The sequence below is a fragment of the Carcharhinus amblyrhynchos genome, chromosome 2 (genome assembly GCF_965287045.1).
Source record: "Carcharhinus amblyrhynchos chromosome 2, sCarAmb.v2.hapA, whole genome shotgun sequence".
Taxonomy (NCBI): domain Eukaryota; kingdom Metazoa; phylum Chordata; class Chondrichthyes; order Carcharhiniformes; family Carcharhinidae; genus Carcharhinus; species Carcharhinus amblyrhynchos.
The window spans coordinates 95152287-95169746 of record NC_137325.1 but is presented as its reverse complement, the minus strand read 5'-3'; the positions used below and the strand labels follow the sequence as shown (position 1 = coordinate 95169746).

Genomic DNA, 17460 nt, shown 5'->3' with positions numbered 1-17460 from the left:
ACGGCCAATCCACCTAACCTGCACATCTTTGGACCCTGGGAGGAAACCCGAGCACTGGGAGGAAATCCACGCAGATATAGGAAGAATGTGCAAACTCCACACAGACAGTAACCCAAGGTCAGAACTGAACCCAGGTTCCTGGAGCTGTGAGGCAGCAGTGCTAACCACTGTGCCGCCCTATGATATTAAACAGCACTTGCATGCTGTGCATCTGCCCACACTCGGGGAGAACTCAGCCACTTCAAATATGTGATTTTCTTTGTACTTGTGTTATCCCAGTGTCCATGTGACCACCTGGTTTACACACATATTTAGATAATCTGGCCAGAATTAGTATCCCCTTAAAAGTTCATAAAGAATTTCACACAGCTATGGCATTATCAGCATTTGAATACCTGTACCCACAGTACAACTTGTCTGCCGTGTCAGTGATACAAATATCATGTTTGGCTGAATCAGATATAAAAACAGCTCATGCATTAACATCTTGCCACAATGGCACAACTTAAAAGTATTCTGCTTAGAATAAAAAGGGACCTTCATACCAAGATCAAGCAACCAAGCAATTCACAGCTAAAGACTAAGTTTGCTTTTAAATAAAGTAACTCATAACTCAAAAATATATGTGAAGACTGTTGGATACAATTCTTGTTCCATTTGGTCCATAGCTCATAACTTTATCATATATAAATTGGACTGCCACTTTCATACCTGCATTTAAATCATTCATAGTTCAAAAGACTTATGTAAAATATCATAGACATTAATAAAAAATGCACTGTACCTTTCAAAATAAAGATACACTAGAGGGCAACATAATAATATGAAATAAATATCTTTTTTATGTTCAGTCAAAGTTTGTTCTTAAAAACGAGAATTGGTGTGATCCTCTTCTGTAGCTGTAATTTTAATCAAGTCTTGTTGGAACATACACTGCACATGTTATAATCTCTTTTGAGACCTTCATGATTAGGGAAGTCTTTTTGCATTTAATCCTTTATCTATGACCTTGGCCTTACAATTAATGAAGCAAATAGCTTTGAATGAAATATTCAGAGTACCAAGAATTTTATCTCCGAATTATAACAGTGCAGAATATCTGAAGGTGAAGGATATTTTGAACAGTATTAATGCTGTTAGCCACATTCCAGCACCGATTTAACACAATAGTAAATGATTACTGCAAGTGAAATAAGAACCAATTTAACCAAGCCAAGATTAGCATGTGTTGAGTTGGTGAAGGAATGGTAATGCCACTGGGCTAGTAATCCAGAGGCCCAGGCTAATTCTCTTGGGACACAAGTTCAAAACCCTAACAGAATTTGAATTAATTGCTTTTCGGCCTTTTGGTTAAGATAAAGCATCAGGTCAAGTCCGAGATGAGGTTTGTCAGCTTGAATCTTGTATGTCCCTCTTGTGGGGATCATGTATTGGATTCAATTTGAATTGGATTTTGGAGCAAGCAGGGGAAGGATTTGGGCTTGCACCATCCACTCTGTGCACTGGCTTTGTAATTTTAATAATGCAGTAGAAAAAAGTTAAATTTCTGCTAAGTGATGTTGTATTTGATTTCCATCATGTACTGAGGATTCCATTTTGCGATTAAAATGCAGTGGCCTAGCAATGTGTTGACTCTCTGCCCAATGTCTGTTTATGCCACCTTTGCAAAATTGGTTTGTCTTAAAAGCAATGGTAACCATGAAAAAAATCTGCTGAGACCACCACCAAGAAAAATGAATGTGGAACTGGGAGGTGCAGGAATGATTCTTCCAGCTCCACGTTCAAACCATGGACCACTTCCACTTACCCCAAACAGTCCCAATGATTTTAGAACGGAGTTGAGGAGGAACTTCTTCACTCAAAGGGTGGTGAATCTCTGGAATTCTCTGCCCGTTGAAGTGGTGGAGGCTGCCTCGCTAAATATTTTTAAGACGCGGGTTGATGGGTTTTTGATAGGAGAGGGGATTAAGGGTTATGGGGAGAGGGCGGGAAAGTGGAACTGAGCAGCGACAGATCAGCCATGATCTGATTGAATGGCGGGGCAGGCTCGAAGGGCTGGATGGCCTACTCCTGCTCCTATTTCTTATGTTCTTCTGTTCTTATTTATGTTCTTATGTAGGCCAAGCATAAGTTAGCCCCTTTCAGGTACCACATGTGCTTAACCATACAAATTTAAAGGGCCCGCGCACCTAAATTAACACACTGCACAACAAAACAGAAATGGGGTGGGCTGGGGTGGGGGGCATTGAATGTAAGTAGACATTCCTTGTATTTTGACATTTGAAGTACTTTATCTTCCATAAAAATATAAGCACTCTCTTCATAAAAGTAATTGAAGCAAACCTTGGGGTTGCTTTGCCACTTCTGGATAGAATCATAGAGTTGTGGAAATTTATAGCATGGAAACAGGCCCTTTGGCCCAACTTGTCCATGCCACCCTTTTTTTAAAACCCCTAAGCTAATCCCAATTGTCCACATTTGGCCCATATCCCTCTATGTTACCCATGTAACTGCCTAAATGCTTTTTAAAAGACAAAATTGTATCTGCCTCTACTACTACCCCTGGGTGCTTGTTCCAGACAGTCACCACCACCCTCTGTATGAAAAAATTGTCCCTCTGGACCCTTTCACCTTAAAAGTACGCCCTCAACTTTTACAGTCTCCTACCTAATTTAAAAATATGGAACACTTCATGAATTTGCATGTCATCCTTGCGCAGGGGCCATACTAATCTTCTCTGTATCATTCCAATTTTAGTAGAAGATGCTTACGGTCTACCTTACCTATGCCCCTCATTATTAATAGATTTTGATAAGATTACCCCTAAGCATCCTACCTCCAGAGAAAAAAGTCCCAGTCTATCTAGCCTCTCCTTATAAGTCAAACCATCAAGTCCTGATAGCATCCTAGTAAATCTTTTCTGCACTCTTTCTAATTTAATCATATTCTTTCTATAACTGGGTGCTCAGAACTGTACACAGTATTCCAAGTGTGTCCTTACCAATGTTTTGTACAACTTCAACAAGATGCCCCAATTCCTGTGTTCAATATTCTGACCAATGAAACCAAGCATGCTGAATTCCTTCTTCACCACTCTGTCCACCTGTGACTCCACTTTCAAGAAACTACGAACATGTACCCCTTGATCTCTTTGTTCAGTAACTCTCCCCAATGCCCTACCATTAACTGAGTAAGTCCTGTCCTGGGTTCAATCTACCAAAATGCATCACCTCGCATTTATCTCAATTAAGCTCCATCTGCCATTTATCAGCCCACTGGCCCAATTGACCAAGATCCCGTTGCAATCAGAGACAACTTTCTTCACTGTCCACTATACCATCAATCTTGGTGTCATCTGCAAACTTACTAACCATGCCTCTTATATTCTCATCCAAATCATTAATATAAATGACAAATAACAGTGGATCCAGCACTGATCCCTGAGGAACACTGGAGGCAAGACTGTTCCCTTCCTGTTGGCAAACACTTCAGTGGTCACGGTCATTTGGCCTCTGACCTTCGGCTAAGCATTCTCCAAGGCGGCCTTCACGACACACAACAGCGCAGAGTCGCTGAGCAGAGGCTGATAGCCAAGTTCCGCACACATGAGGACGGTCTCAACAGGGATCTTGGGTTCATGTCGCACTATCTGTAACCCCCATGGCTTGCCTGGGTTTGCAAAACCTCACTTACTGTACTGTCTGGAGACAATACACATCTCTTTAACCTGTGCTCAATGCTCCTTCCACTCACATTGTTAGCCACTTTAAGACTTGAACAGCAGGTTAGGTGTAAAGATTTGCATTCTAATCAGTAATCTGTAAACTGTCTGTGCTTTATATGCTCTGTCTGAGGCCAGTATTCTCCATTCACCTGACAAACAGGCAAACCTCGAAAGCTTGTGAATTTACTTTCAAATAAATCGGTTGGACTTAAACCTGGTGTTGTCAGACTTAACACTGCTGGTCACAGGCCTCCAGTTTGAAAAACAATCCTCTACAACCATGGTAGAATAATTTAGATACCTCATCCTGGATCCCATGAGATTTAACCTTATGCAACAATCTACCATGCAGTACCTTGTCAAAAACCTTGCTAAAGTCCACGTAGACAAACATCAACTGCACTGCCCTCATCTACTTTCTTGGTTACCCCTTCAAAAAACTCAATCAAATTTGTGAGACATGATTTTCCCATCACAAACCATGCTAGCTGTCGCTAATCAGTCCTTGCGTCTCTAAATGCCTGTAGATCCTATCTAGATCTTAGAAGATCAGTGCAAACTGGGTGAAATCAATCAAAACTGTGCAAAAGGCCTTGGAATTTTAAATTGAAGTGAACTTATGTAATTCAATATTTAATTTGTTCGATCAGGCCCTACCCACAGAATTGGCCTTGGGCCGGAAATAAAATTGTGAGATCCTATTGATTGCCCTGATTAGAGAAATTGCATTCATTCTCCAAGGCATTACCAGGCACAATCTAAAAACGTTTTTCGGATCAAAAATTATTTAGTTTAGTAAGGACTTGATTAGCATCCACCAGTAAACAATGGAATGGCTCAGGTTACTTTTTTTTAAGTAATTTTCAATTATTTTAAGTCAGGTTCTGCTCACTGATGCTTGTCAAGTCATTCATTAAAACCCCTCATTTTTCACAATAAACTATTTTTTCAGCTGTATCAGCACAACCACACGAGGTTCTGCAAAACAAGATTTTTTTTAAATTTTCTTTTTTTTTCATGAGATGTGAGTGTTACCAGCATTTCCAGCACTTGTTTTCATCTCTAATTGCTCTTGGAAAGTGGTGGGGAGCCTTCTTAAATGACTGTAGTCCACATCTACAGTGTTGTTAGGAAATGAAAGAATGAACACAGTAGGGAGATTACTCTTCACGCCTTTCTCCGCCTTTCTACTTCCGATTGTCTCTACTTCTGCTTGTCTCAAGGGCAATTTGGGATGTGGACAAGAAATGTTGGCCTTGCCAACAGAGCTCATATCCCATGAACTAATAAAAAGTGATACAATCTTGGATAAGCTGCAATTACTTCCAGTAAACCGAGAAGGCTAATACCATCAAACAGTGTCCACATCACTGATTCCATCCCTTTCAAGATCAGTGACTCAGATTGAATCAACCTGTTCGCAAACCTGACATCCAATATGACACTGAAATGAGCTTTGTACTCCTCCCCATCATAAAGATCACCTACTTCCAACTTCAACTTCACCTGAATTTATACTTTCCTGTTTACATGGAGGAAAATCTTTGATGAGGATATGAATGGTGAATTCAGAAGAGGGCCCAGTTCACTGGGATGAAGATTGAAATTGCTGTAGATAAGAACTGTTTGATCCCAAGGCATCAGGGAGACTGGAGGAAGAATATTCTTGTGACGAACTTGAGGTAGTGCCTGGAAGTTAAATTACTTTTCAACAAGAAAACATTAAAAATATATCTTCCTTCACATAAACCCCCTGTTAATGTTCATAGCCATTCTCTTGATATAACTATCTCTATCTCTGTAGCCAATCTAGAAGGTCAGCTCAAGTCATTTGCTCATATTTTCACCACCCACATCTCTTGCACAGTTTGAATCCCATTTTCTTCAGCATTTAACCTTGAAATGAACTCCTTTGTGCCCTGCCCTCAAATTGCTTACGACTACAACATCACTTGCAAACTCCCAACCACCTAGAAAAATTTAACATTCCTTTTAACATTAAAAAAATGAACAATAGGCTAAAGGAGGAACGATTAGCAGATGCGATCAAATATCCAAAGAGAACATTTTTATGGAAAATCTTTAGGGAAGAGGTTTTATGGAATTGTGCAGCTGAAGACACAAATGGTTGCGAATGGACAGAGGATACTAAAGAGAGAGGTGTCAGAGGAATGGAGGATTTGGGGCTAGAGACAGGTAGAGATAGGCAGAACTTCGGAAGGATTTAAACATTATGCAATTAATTTAGAAACTAACAGTGCTCTACAATGATCAGTAAATCACAAGCAATTGGATACATTCTGCACCTGAATGCTCCATATCATTTTGAATCTAACAGTGTTACTGTAGGCTAAATACACAAAGATGTATTTGCATTTTTTCCCCAGTAGTCAAGGTGTTGCACTTAGTATTGCACTGATGTGTCTGCCTAGCTTTTTATGCTCTAGTCTCTCGAATGGTTGAGACAAGAGCTCCACTGAGCCACAGTTGACATTCAAGTTAGAAATTGTTTAATGTCACAAATAGGCCTACATTAACGCTGCAATGAAGTTACTGTGAAAAACCCCTTGTCATCACACCCCAGCACCTATCTGGGTATACTGAGGAAGAATTTAGCATGGCCTAACCAACATATCACTTTTTGAAGTGTGCGAGGAAACCCACGCAGGCGCAGGGAGAATGTGCAGACTCGGCACAGACAGTGATTGTTAGCGGAAGACTATCTTAAAGAAATCATTCAATGCCCAGAGCTGGTCCGTGCATCAATATGGTTCATTATACTGGCAGGGAGATGATCTCTGGACAAATACCAGGACCTCCCTCCATTGAACAAAGGAAAATCATCAATTTTTATACATTTTCCAAACAGCTACTTAGCCCATACTGGCTGGATATTATCAAGTAATATTGATTATAGATTATATACATTAAGTTGCATAAGCAATGAAATCTGATATTACGTAAGGTGGGTTTCTGTATGATCAGCTTATGACTGTCGGCTTAAGGAACTTCCTTTCCCCCATCTGGAGTACTTCAGTCTACAATTTTTCTTGTTCTACAAGCTTCCTTATCATTCTCTGTAAGCATCCTGACTGATTTATGTGCCTGGTTTTTGTAGGGATCCAGGACCATCTGCTCTATCGGCTATTGTTATCTCTATGAGCATTCCTCCTGTCTGAGAAAACTGTTTCCATTGTTTTCACAAGTGTTGAGGAATGTAATTAACCCAGACAATAGTCATTTTGTATTGTTTAGTATTCTGAGCCTCTATTAACATGGTCAAGCTGATCAGCCTGCCCTTTCTATTCATATAGTTGTTATTCAGTTATAGATTTACACATATTCAGGTTAACACAGCATCTATCCATAGAATGCTTTAGCCAGGGCATCTCTTTCTCTGCTAAGCTTATGGTTATGATGTGGGTATGCCGGCGTTGGACTGGCGTAAACACAGTAAAAAGTCTGACAACACCAGGTTTTAGTCCAACCTATGGTTGGACTAAACCTATGGGAACTTATGGTTCCCTTTAAACCTTCCTTCAGCAATCCCCCCTTTGGTAAGGGACTGTCCCTCAGCCCCCAAAACCAAACCCCTAAAAATTTGGGAATGTATTATGAATTTTGGATCGCCCAGTACTCCCTGCCTTGCCGTGGTGCAGTCATGTGATTTCAGGAATAATGGTCGGTTGTATCAAATCAAAATGATCACGATTAACCTGTCTGTCAGGCTGGGTCATGGTCCTTCAGGCTTTAGCAGTGGCTCTGAACTTCTTGTGTTGTTGGTTTTTTTATATAGGGCCAGCAAGCAATTATGACCCATGCAAGGGCTAGTAGTAATTGTCGGCCCACTACGATGTGTGAAATAATTGGATCCAAGGATGGATATTAATATTCAGACCCCAAACCCATACTCTCTGTCACCAACTTTTGTCCTGCAATACTACTTTCATGTCCTTTTCCAGAGTCTGGATTTTTGTCTGCGGTTGGTGATCGTGCTTAACTGTGACCGACCTTAAATCTTAGTTCTCTCAGAGTTTCTGCGAAGTGTTCTTCCAAATGCACCATGTTCCAGAGTGCTCATCCATGCCTGATAACGTTCAGCATACCAGGCAGTTTCCCACATTGGAACCATAGTGGGCTCAGCCATTGTCTTTCAGATTATACTTCTTCAGTTGGGACTAATGTTTCCATCGGCCCTTCTCTTTCATATCAACACAAGCACAGGAGTCACTAGTCATAACAATGGCAAAGGGTCCGGTCTATTTGGGTGCAAACCCCACTTGCTTAGGGGTCACTCTAACAAATACTCTTTTCCCAACTTGACAAAGATGGGGGTCAGTTTTATTCTGATTCCTTATTCTGATATCCAACTTCCTGTTGCAGTTCTCAGAACTGTTAGTCTGATTGTTTTATATATAGTTTAATTCGATCCTGCAGGATCCCATTCCTTCTCCCCCTCCCCCACCCCCGGCCTGCCTGTCACCTTTTTGAAACGGGTTAAACCAACGCTTCGACTTGGGGTGGCCTAAGGTTCATTAATGTACATGGGAGAACATCCATCCACCCCCTCCACGTCTCAGTTATTGCTTTCACTATGGCTGTTTTTAAAGTTTGGTTTATCCGTTCTACTATCCCTGAGCTCTGCGGGTGGTAGGGGATATGCAGGATGCCTAACAGGCCACAGACACGCTTCATGACTTGCCCTGTGAAGTGGATTCCCTGATCTGAATCAATTTGGAGCTGTACCCTCCCATCACAGGATTATGTCAGATGCCAGGATCCATGCCACTGTAGTGGCCCCGCAATCTCAAGTGGGGAATGGCTCCACCCATCGGGTTAACTGGTAGATAATCACCAGGCAGAACCGTTTCCCCCGGCTGTTAGACAGTGTTCCGATGAAGTTGATCCACAAATTCTCTCATGGACCCATGAGCCATCCTGACCTTTATGAGTCTCCCAGGATTGTGTTGCACGCATATAATACATTGTTGACTCTGTTTCACGACTTCCATACTGACTCCGGGCCACCACCAGGGGTGGCTGTCTCTGAGCAGTCGACTCAGCATCCCGTGTGTCTGGTCTGTAGTATAATTTACATTGTTCAGTCTGGATTAAGGATAGGGCAATGTCCTGGGATCCCTTCTTCCATATCCCTATCTCCCCTCTTCTTCGCCCCTCTCTGCTTCCACTGGGACTGTTCCTCTAGCCTGGCTTCCCCCTGCACTTAGTGATATTCAATTCCTCGGGCCCTATTGCTACCACTCAACTGGGCTATGGCACTGCGGTTTCAGTGGCCTTATGTTCATTCCCCTGCTGTTCTTTGCTCTTGACTTTCTGGTGCGCTTTAATTTTTATCACGGCTGCAACAGTTGGGCACACAACAACTTCTAATAAATCTTGCATAATATTCTGGTGCTTTATGTGCACCCCCCCCGCCCGAAGTTACACATCCTCGCTGACTCTAGGCTATGGAGACATGTAATCACGCATGACTCCATAGGCATATCTAGTGCCGATATAGATGTTTACCTGTTAATCTCAGGGCTTCAGTTAGGGCTATAAACTGAGCCGCTTGATCTGAAACAATCCCCTCCAATCCCCCCAGTAGGAGGTTCACATTGCCCATCCCGTATGGTAGTGTGCAGTGCGTATAGCCTGAAACCGTCAATGAAGAGGGACGGGTCAGGGTTGGTTATAGGCTCGTCAGCTATTTCTCCCTCTATTTTCTGTCTATGCTAGTCTGGAATTGATGTGGTTCCCTCTGCACAGTTGAAGCCTGTATCTCTGATATGCCTATGTACCTCTCCCACAATAGGAACACTGCTTCCTATGTTGCCCACTGGGCATCAGAAACTGTTTTCAGTCTCCCGGTGTTCACCAGCTCCACAATGTGTGCTTAGTGTGTAAAACCAATGGGCTTGACAGCGTGAGAGGTTCACAGACTTGTACTGCCCAGGCCAGACCAAAGCGGCAATTCATTGATGCAGCCCTTTAACAACTGGGGACTCCCAGGTCGAGTAGTAAGCTACCGCCCCCATGACACCACCCCCACCCCACCCGCACCCCCCCCAACCTTCTCCTGGGTTACGACTGTGCTGTAAAAATCTCCCTCTAGATCATAGGGTGCTAGCAATGGTTTTGACATGTCTGGTAGTTTTAGGACCGGTGCTTCAAGCAGCTCGGCCTTTAGTTTATCATATATGATCACTTGTTCTGGTCCCCATTCTACTGCTTCCATTCCCTGTTTTCTTCCTTTTACCAAGCGTGGATTGGTTCTGCCAGGATGGCAAACCGGGGAGTGAAGTTCCTGCAATGGTTAAATAGACCCATCACCTGTCGAGTTCCCCGCACTGTCATGGGTTGGGACATGTTGGCAATGGCAGTTTTGCAATCTGCAGGGAAGACTTTGCTCCCCTGACTTATGTGGAGATGTGGTAAGTGTATTGGCCCTGTGACCTTCTCTGGGTTAGACAACTATCTGAAAAGAAATAATGTGCAAGGTTACGGGGTTAAGGTGAGACTAGTTAGAATGTTCTATCAAACAGCCAGTGCAAACTCCAAGGGCCATGTGCCCACCTTTTGCCCTGGAAATATTCTCTGATTCTGTGGTGTCTGACAAGAGTAGACCTAAAGTTGTTCTGACTTATTTTTCTCCCACCATTTTTTTAAAGTGCTGCAATATGCAATTTCTGTGAATCATTCAGGTATTCATGCCCTTGACACCTTTAATTCTTACCCCAGCATACAATGTGTACAGGTGGTACATGGATGCTGATGAGTTTTTTTTTATCCATTCTGGTTGTTAGGTGGTTGCTACTTGTATGTTTGTGTCAGTCACCACTGCCGAACAATGGCTGATAATTTGTGAAAGTCAATTGCTTAATTTCTGCGCCAAATCAATAACTATGTTCATTATATCAACTCCAAAGCAGAATAGAAAGCTTGTTTTTGTGTGAGGTGCAACAAGGTCCACATGCATTTCTTTAATTAAATTGAAGGCATTTAAATTAATCAGCTGCCTGGTGGATTTGCCCCCATTACTGGCTCTGTGTTTCTCAGTTGTAAATATTACATCAGCACCATCAGATTTTAATTGTTCCACACATTCTGGGTACACTGTTATGTATTAATAACATTACTAAGAGTTTATTGGCTTTCGAATCCAAGTTGGTTAGAGTAATGAAAACAACTCATTAAAATGCCATCTAATCCATTTTGTACTATTGTCCTGATTCACTTAGTTTCATGATTCACTTTTTCTTTGGACAACTGTCAATGTTGCAAAAATTTGGAGCTGTTGAGAAACAATTTGGTAGGTATTTGTCTATACTTGGAAATATTGATTACAGGATCTGAAAGCAGTCAGACCTATTTCCCTTTTGTTGCAAATAAATAAAAGATTTTCCCAGTAAAACGTCAAACAGCTTTTATTATATAAAGCACTTTCGGGAAATGGGAAAGTCCACTGAGTTTGCTTCAAACTTCTATTTTTTTTAAATATTTACGTTCTTTCATACAATAATGTGATGATTACAACACTGAAGGAGGCCATTCAGCTTGTAATGTCTGTACTAGCTCTCTGCAAGACCAAATCATCTCATACCATTTCTTTGCCTTCTAGGCCTTCTAGGCCTGCACAATTTTATCTTCATACAATTATCCAATTCACTTCTGACAGTTTTGATTTTAGAGCTGAATAACACCTATTTACCGATTCTTCCACTAACAGGAACAGTCCCCCTCCTCCTGCCTTCATATAATCTGTCTGGACACCCAATACCTCCAGCAAATTTCCTCTTAATCTACTCTTCTCCAATGAAAACAGTCCCAGCTTCTCCGAATTAGCTGCAGAAGTGAGGTCCCTCATCCTTGAAACCATTCTCAAGAATTTTCCCTGCATCCTCTCTAATGCCTCTCACCGCTCAACTTTGCTGACACATGTGTCTGTGGAGCAGTGTATGCACATACTCTCTTTTCACAAATACACTTGGAGCCAAGCCTTGAAGTAAGTCCCATCACTGCTCCAGTCTTTTGCTGCTGGCATGCATCGCCCATTAGTGACATTATACAGGTATATACAGACATTATATAGTTCATGTAATTATGTCCTTTTTGTGTCCGTTGTGACTCTAAGGGCAGGTCTTCATTCATAGTCATTCCAAGGTTCTGGATATCAGGATGAATCCCCACAGCTACTGTTGCCTCTCATCCGAGTTGGCTGATCTGGAATTTTAGATAAAAGGTCCTAGTTGTCACCAGGTGTTAGATTTCACCGAAACAATTCTCCTGTATGGACCGGACACGTCCTATTACTCAGGTGTTAGCAGTCATTCATATTTTGTGTCTTTTAAACAGCCTTATCATTTCTATCTCTTTGAGGACATGCTCCTGATCCTGATGCACTTCAACCCAACCCCAGTACGCTTGTGCCTGCTTAATTATCTACCTCACTATAATCCATATCCCTAACACAAACATTATCCCTAGCACCTCCCCCCAGAATAATCAGATATCTACTGTGTTCCACCATTCCTGATACTGCATAGTATAATGGATGGTTTCTACAAATGGCATTGTTTTGGGTTCAGCTGTCATTCCTTTGGGTCATAAACCTTCAGCTGGGACCAGTGTTTCCACTGGCTCTTCCCTTTCATATCAACACATGCACATGTATCACTGGTCATAATCATGTCATAAGGCCCAGTCCACATGGGGGCAAACTCTGTTTGCTCAGGCATGATTCACCCCAGAACTCTATCTCCTGTTTGTGGCATTGCCTAGTTAATAAATAAACTAAACTAACCCTGCTGCTTTTCTGGATGTTCAAATATCATATAGTTTACTGATTCCTCACTTCCTACTGTAATTCTTTCAACCATTGGTTCACCTGCTAAGTACTTTTTGATTCTGTCCCAGGATGGACCCATACCCTCCCCTCCCACCATAATGTCTTTTGGGAGTTTCCTAGCCCTTCTCAACATGAACGCAAAAGGGGTTATTCCCGTTGTATGATTTGCTGTGGCTCTAAGGCTCATGAGGGTGCTGGGCAATCCATCCCCTTCCAGTTTCAGCTATGGCTTTAGCTAATGCTGACTTTAATGTAGAGTTCATTTTCTCTGCCATACCTGAGCTTAGTGGATGGTAGGGAATGCTGTCCTTGGCAGTTCACAGGCTTGCTTCATAATGTGTCCAGTGAGGAGGTGTATCCCTTGGTCAGAGTCAAGCTGGAGGGGCACCCTGCCCCCAAAACAGGGAATTATATAAAAGGCAAGAATTCAAGATACAGTTGGAACACTGTAGTCCCAAGTGGATAAGCCTACACTATCAGGTGCATTGGTCCATGATTACCAATCAGTGGGGATGATTATCCTACCCTGCTGCAGGTGGATAAGGTAGTCAAGAAGGCATATGGTATTGTTATCGGAGAACAAATTTTATGAAACTGGGCACACAATATGGAAGCAGACTAAAATTACACTCAGAGCCTCTCCAATAAAAATCACAAAGTAACAGACACAGATTAGCAGGCAAGAGCATGCTTTTAGAATGCAAATGAGGACCAGCACACAAGGGAGGCTGGACAGGATGGCACCTACAGGAACTAAATTGAAAAACACATCCCTATCCCATCAAAATCAGCACTTCTAAAACAGCCAAACAACCCATGGAGACACCTAAAATTAGTATAGCTAAGGAAACGTTCCTGGCGCCTCAAACCTCTTTCATATCCTGATTTACTCTCTTGGTTAATTCTACATGGGCTGCGAGAATCAGAATCAAGGCTTTTTCATCCTTGTCTTTCTTTTCCTTTCTCCATCACGCCATCTGTTTTGAAGGTGGGTCATGGGGATTCCAATTGGATTTAATCATTGGGTCAATAAGTTTCCTGTTTTCAGTTGCCAAATGGAATGTAAGGGACTCCTCTGGTCCCCATTCAAATTTTTTTCCCTGGCCATGCTTGGATAGGATTTGAACTGTCAGAATTTACTCTCACAGGTTCGCTTTCAGTCCAGTGCTTCTTGGAGTAGATAGTCTCCCCTAACGACTGTCGGGTCACAAGTCTGCCTAATTCTTACAAACTATGATGTAAATATTTCAAACAGTGCCTGACAACCTACCACCATTTGCTGGTTGGTCAGACTTCACCCCAGATTCGGATTTGGCAGTTGCTGAGCACCACCTGGTCCCAGGACCGGTTTAAATTCCACTTATTATGAGTAAATATACTCACCCGGCACTCTGGTGGTGGTGGGCGACGTCCGAATCCTGCTGACTGTGCCAAAACTGCTACCGTGAATGACTTCAGAAAAATCATTCGACATTCAGGTCTGTTTCAGTCGCCAAATGGTTTAGTGATATTCTGCTGGCTGGGAGAAGATCACTGGGATAGCCATGTGCTTCTCCACCAAACAAAGAAAATCATCAAGTCTTAAAGTTTTACTCAGCCCGTCCCAGCTGCTCACAATCCAATCCTAACGGTTATTGATTGCATAAATTACATTTTGGTCCAACTAAATGACTAACTAGGCATGATGAGGCTGCAGCTTCAGCCTTCACAGTGGATCTCCCTACTGACTTGTTTGTTCTGCTAGCAATGAGACAAAGCAGCTGCCTGTGTGCTGATAAGAGAGGCTTTGCTGAGTAAGCCCTGTCTGTGTCTTTAGTAACTGAATATCTACAGGAATATGGTCAAACAAGCTAAACCCCATGAGGCTTCACATAACAGTAACACCCCACTGTGATAACATGGTACATATAGATATAGACAGCAGAACACAATACTCCTGTTTACGCCAAACCAGTATTTTATACAGATTTATTATAACTTCCCAACTTTTGTACTGTAATCCTCTATTTATAAAACTCAGGATCCCCAATGCTATATTAACTCTTTTCAATCTGATTTACATAGAACATAGAACATTACAGCGCAGAACAGGCCCTTCGGCCCACGATGTTGCGCCGACCAGTTACAAAACAATGACCCACTAACCTAAACCAATCCCTTTTCGTCCATAAACCTATCCACGGATCTCTTAAACGACCCCAAACTAGGCGCATTTACAACTGCAGCAGGCAAGGCATTCCAATCCCTCACCACCCTCTGGGTAAAGAACCTACCCCTGACATCCGTCCTATAACTACCACCCCTTAATTTAAAGCCATGCCCCCTCGTGCTAGATTTCTCCATCAGAGGAAAAAGGCTATTACTATCCACCCTATCTAAACCTCTAATCATCTTATATGTTTCAATAAGATCCCCTCTTAGCCGCCTTCTTTCCAGCGAAAACAACCCCAAATCCCTCAGCCTCTCCTCATAGGACCTCCCCTCCATACCAGGCAACATCCTGGTAAACCTCCTCTGCACCCTCTCCAAAGCCTCCACATCCTTTCTGTAATGTGGGGACCAGAACTGCACACAGTACTCCAAGTGCGGCCGCACCAGAGTTGTGTACAGTTGCAACATGACGCTGCGACTCCTAAATTCAATCCCCCTACCATACATACATATGCATACATATCCAAGGCTTTTTGCTCCTGCACCCCATTAGAAATTTATCCTATATATTACGTTGCCTCTCTGTGTCCTTCTTACCAAAATGAATCACTTCTCACCAAAATGAATTGTTCTGCACAAAAACTGCATCAGATACTTGCCCGCCATTCCAGCAGCCTCTCTATGTCCCCCTGGGGTTTCTCATTACCCTCCTCACAGTTCACAATACTTCCGCGTTCTGGGTCATTCATGAATTTTGAAATTGTGCCCTGTAAACCCACATCTAGATCATTCAAATACATCATGACAAAGCAGGGGTCCAAAGACGACATTCTGGTAAAATCCACTATTGATCTGAAACAAAAACCGTTTACCACTACTCTGTTTTCCCCATCACTCAAGCAATTTCACATCCACGCTGCTACTGTCCCTTTTTATTTCATTGGCATTGCCTTTACTGACAAGCCTATTATGTGGCACATTAGCAAATGCCTTTTGGAAATCTATGTCTACCACATCAATCACATTACCCCCTCCAATTCTCCTCCCAGCCTGCTTTATTCTGTTTCACTCCACTCCTGGTCTGCTTCACACTCCTTCACACCATTCCTGACCTGCTTTACTCCACTCCTAGTCTGCCTCACTCCACTCCCGGCCTGCTCTGCTCTGCTTCACTCCACTCCCGGCCTACTTCATTCTGCTTCACTCCACTCCCGGTCTGCTCCACTCTGCCTCACTCCACTCCCGGCCTGCTTTACTCTGCCTCACTCCACTTCCGGCCTGCTTCACTCCACTTCCGGCCTGCTTCACTCCACTTCCGGCCTGCTTCACTCCACTTCCGGCCTGCTTCACTCCACTTCCGGCCTGCTTCACTCCACTTCCGGCCTGCTTCACTCCACTTCCGGCCTGCTTCACTCCACTTCCGGCCTGCTTCACTCCACTTCCGGCCTGCTTCACTCCACTTCCGGCCTGCTTCACTCCACTTCACTTCACTCCCGGCCTGCTTTATCTGTGACAAGTTTCATTTTTTCAAATATGTGGCAGCTAAAATATAACTTTTCAAGTCTGTCATGAAAATAAGTGTAGATAAAGTGCCAACTTCCAAGGAGGCAAAAAAACTTGAACTTATTCGAGAATTCTGCATTTCAGCTGTCAAAACTGCCTCTGTTTGAGTACCAGCAAACGTTACCAACAGAACCTTTGCTGACGACATCTATGTCCCTCTATGTGGATTTGATCATTCTAGAATACTGCAATTTGCTTTTATTTGCCTTCTACTTGTGAAGAACTGTTTTCACAACTCTGCTAGGTATGGTTTGCTATCTGGGGCAATATGCCTTTAATATATGTTATTTACAGGTATTTTTAAAGTAAAATATGAAGAACAAGGAAGCCATAACTTTCCTGTACTACATTCAAATGAAGTTCAATAGATTTGAATCACAATACACTGTGGACCCTTTTCCTGGAAATCTGAAAACCCCAAGTATTATGAAAAGAATGAAGCCACAAGCTTCATGGTTTAAATCAAAAAATTTTACTAAAAATAAATCAAAGGACATGAATACTAAAAATTGACTTCTACCTTAAATATTCAGTTACATTAAAGATAAAATAAGTACAACAAACACAGTTAGTTAATCTCCAAACCAAACTTTTTAACTCAAATTTCCTTCGACACAATTTTATTTACACCCCCAACAACTCAGGTCAGATGCTTGCTAAAAATTGGAAGATTAATCACTTGGCCTGAGTAATATTTTGAAGATTCATATAAGCATTGAGTTTTCCTGGGCCTTCCAGTAAGGTTTCCAATTGAATCTCCTCCAACCATCCCACGGTTGCAGACTCCCAGTTCATCACAGGTTTCAGCTAATGTTTTAAGTGTTGCCACCTTGGATCAGAACTCTCTTTGTTCTAATATTCTTTAACTCTGGAGTTTTCTATCTCAAGTTGTTTTCTCTGAGCTTAGCCATCCCAGAATTCCCATTCATTATTAGTGGAACTCTTCTGTTACCAAGGCTTTTAAACCCTTTTACTCAGCACTCAGAATTTAAATTAGATTCTGCTCGAAAGAGGTTTTTCCTACTCTGCAACCAATTTGTTCTAAACTCAAAAGATAAAACTGCTTGAAAATAGACGCACACACACAGTCTTTTTCCCCCTATTATTACCTTCTGGTTGACCCTTTTCGATTGTATATTTCCCAGGCACCTTGGTTACAGTGACTGTGTGAGTT

General features: G+C 42.3%; 1 protein-coding gene and 1 non-coding gene across 12 annotated transcripts in view; both read right to left on the bottom strand.

Annotated features, from left to right (window-relative positions):
* tpk1 (thiamin pyrophosphokinase 1) overlaps positions 1-17460 on the bottom strand; it is a 360013-nt gene that overhangs the window by 187271 nt on the left and 155282 nt on the right. The window lies entirely within an intron of this gene.
* On the bottom strand, positions 2675-2779 carry LOC145362075 (U6 spliceosomal RNA). The gene has a single exon (XR_013889932.1). It is a non-coding gene; the product is annotated as a U6 spliceosomal RNA (small nuclear RNA).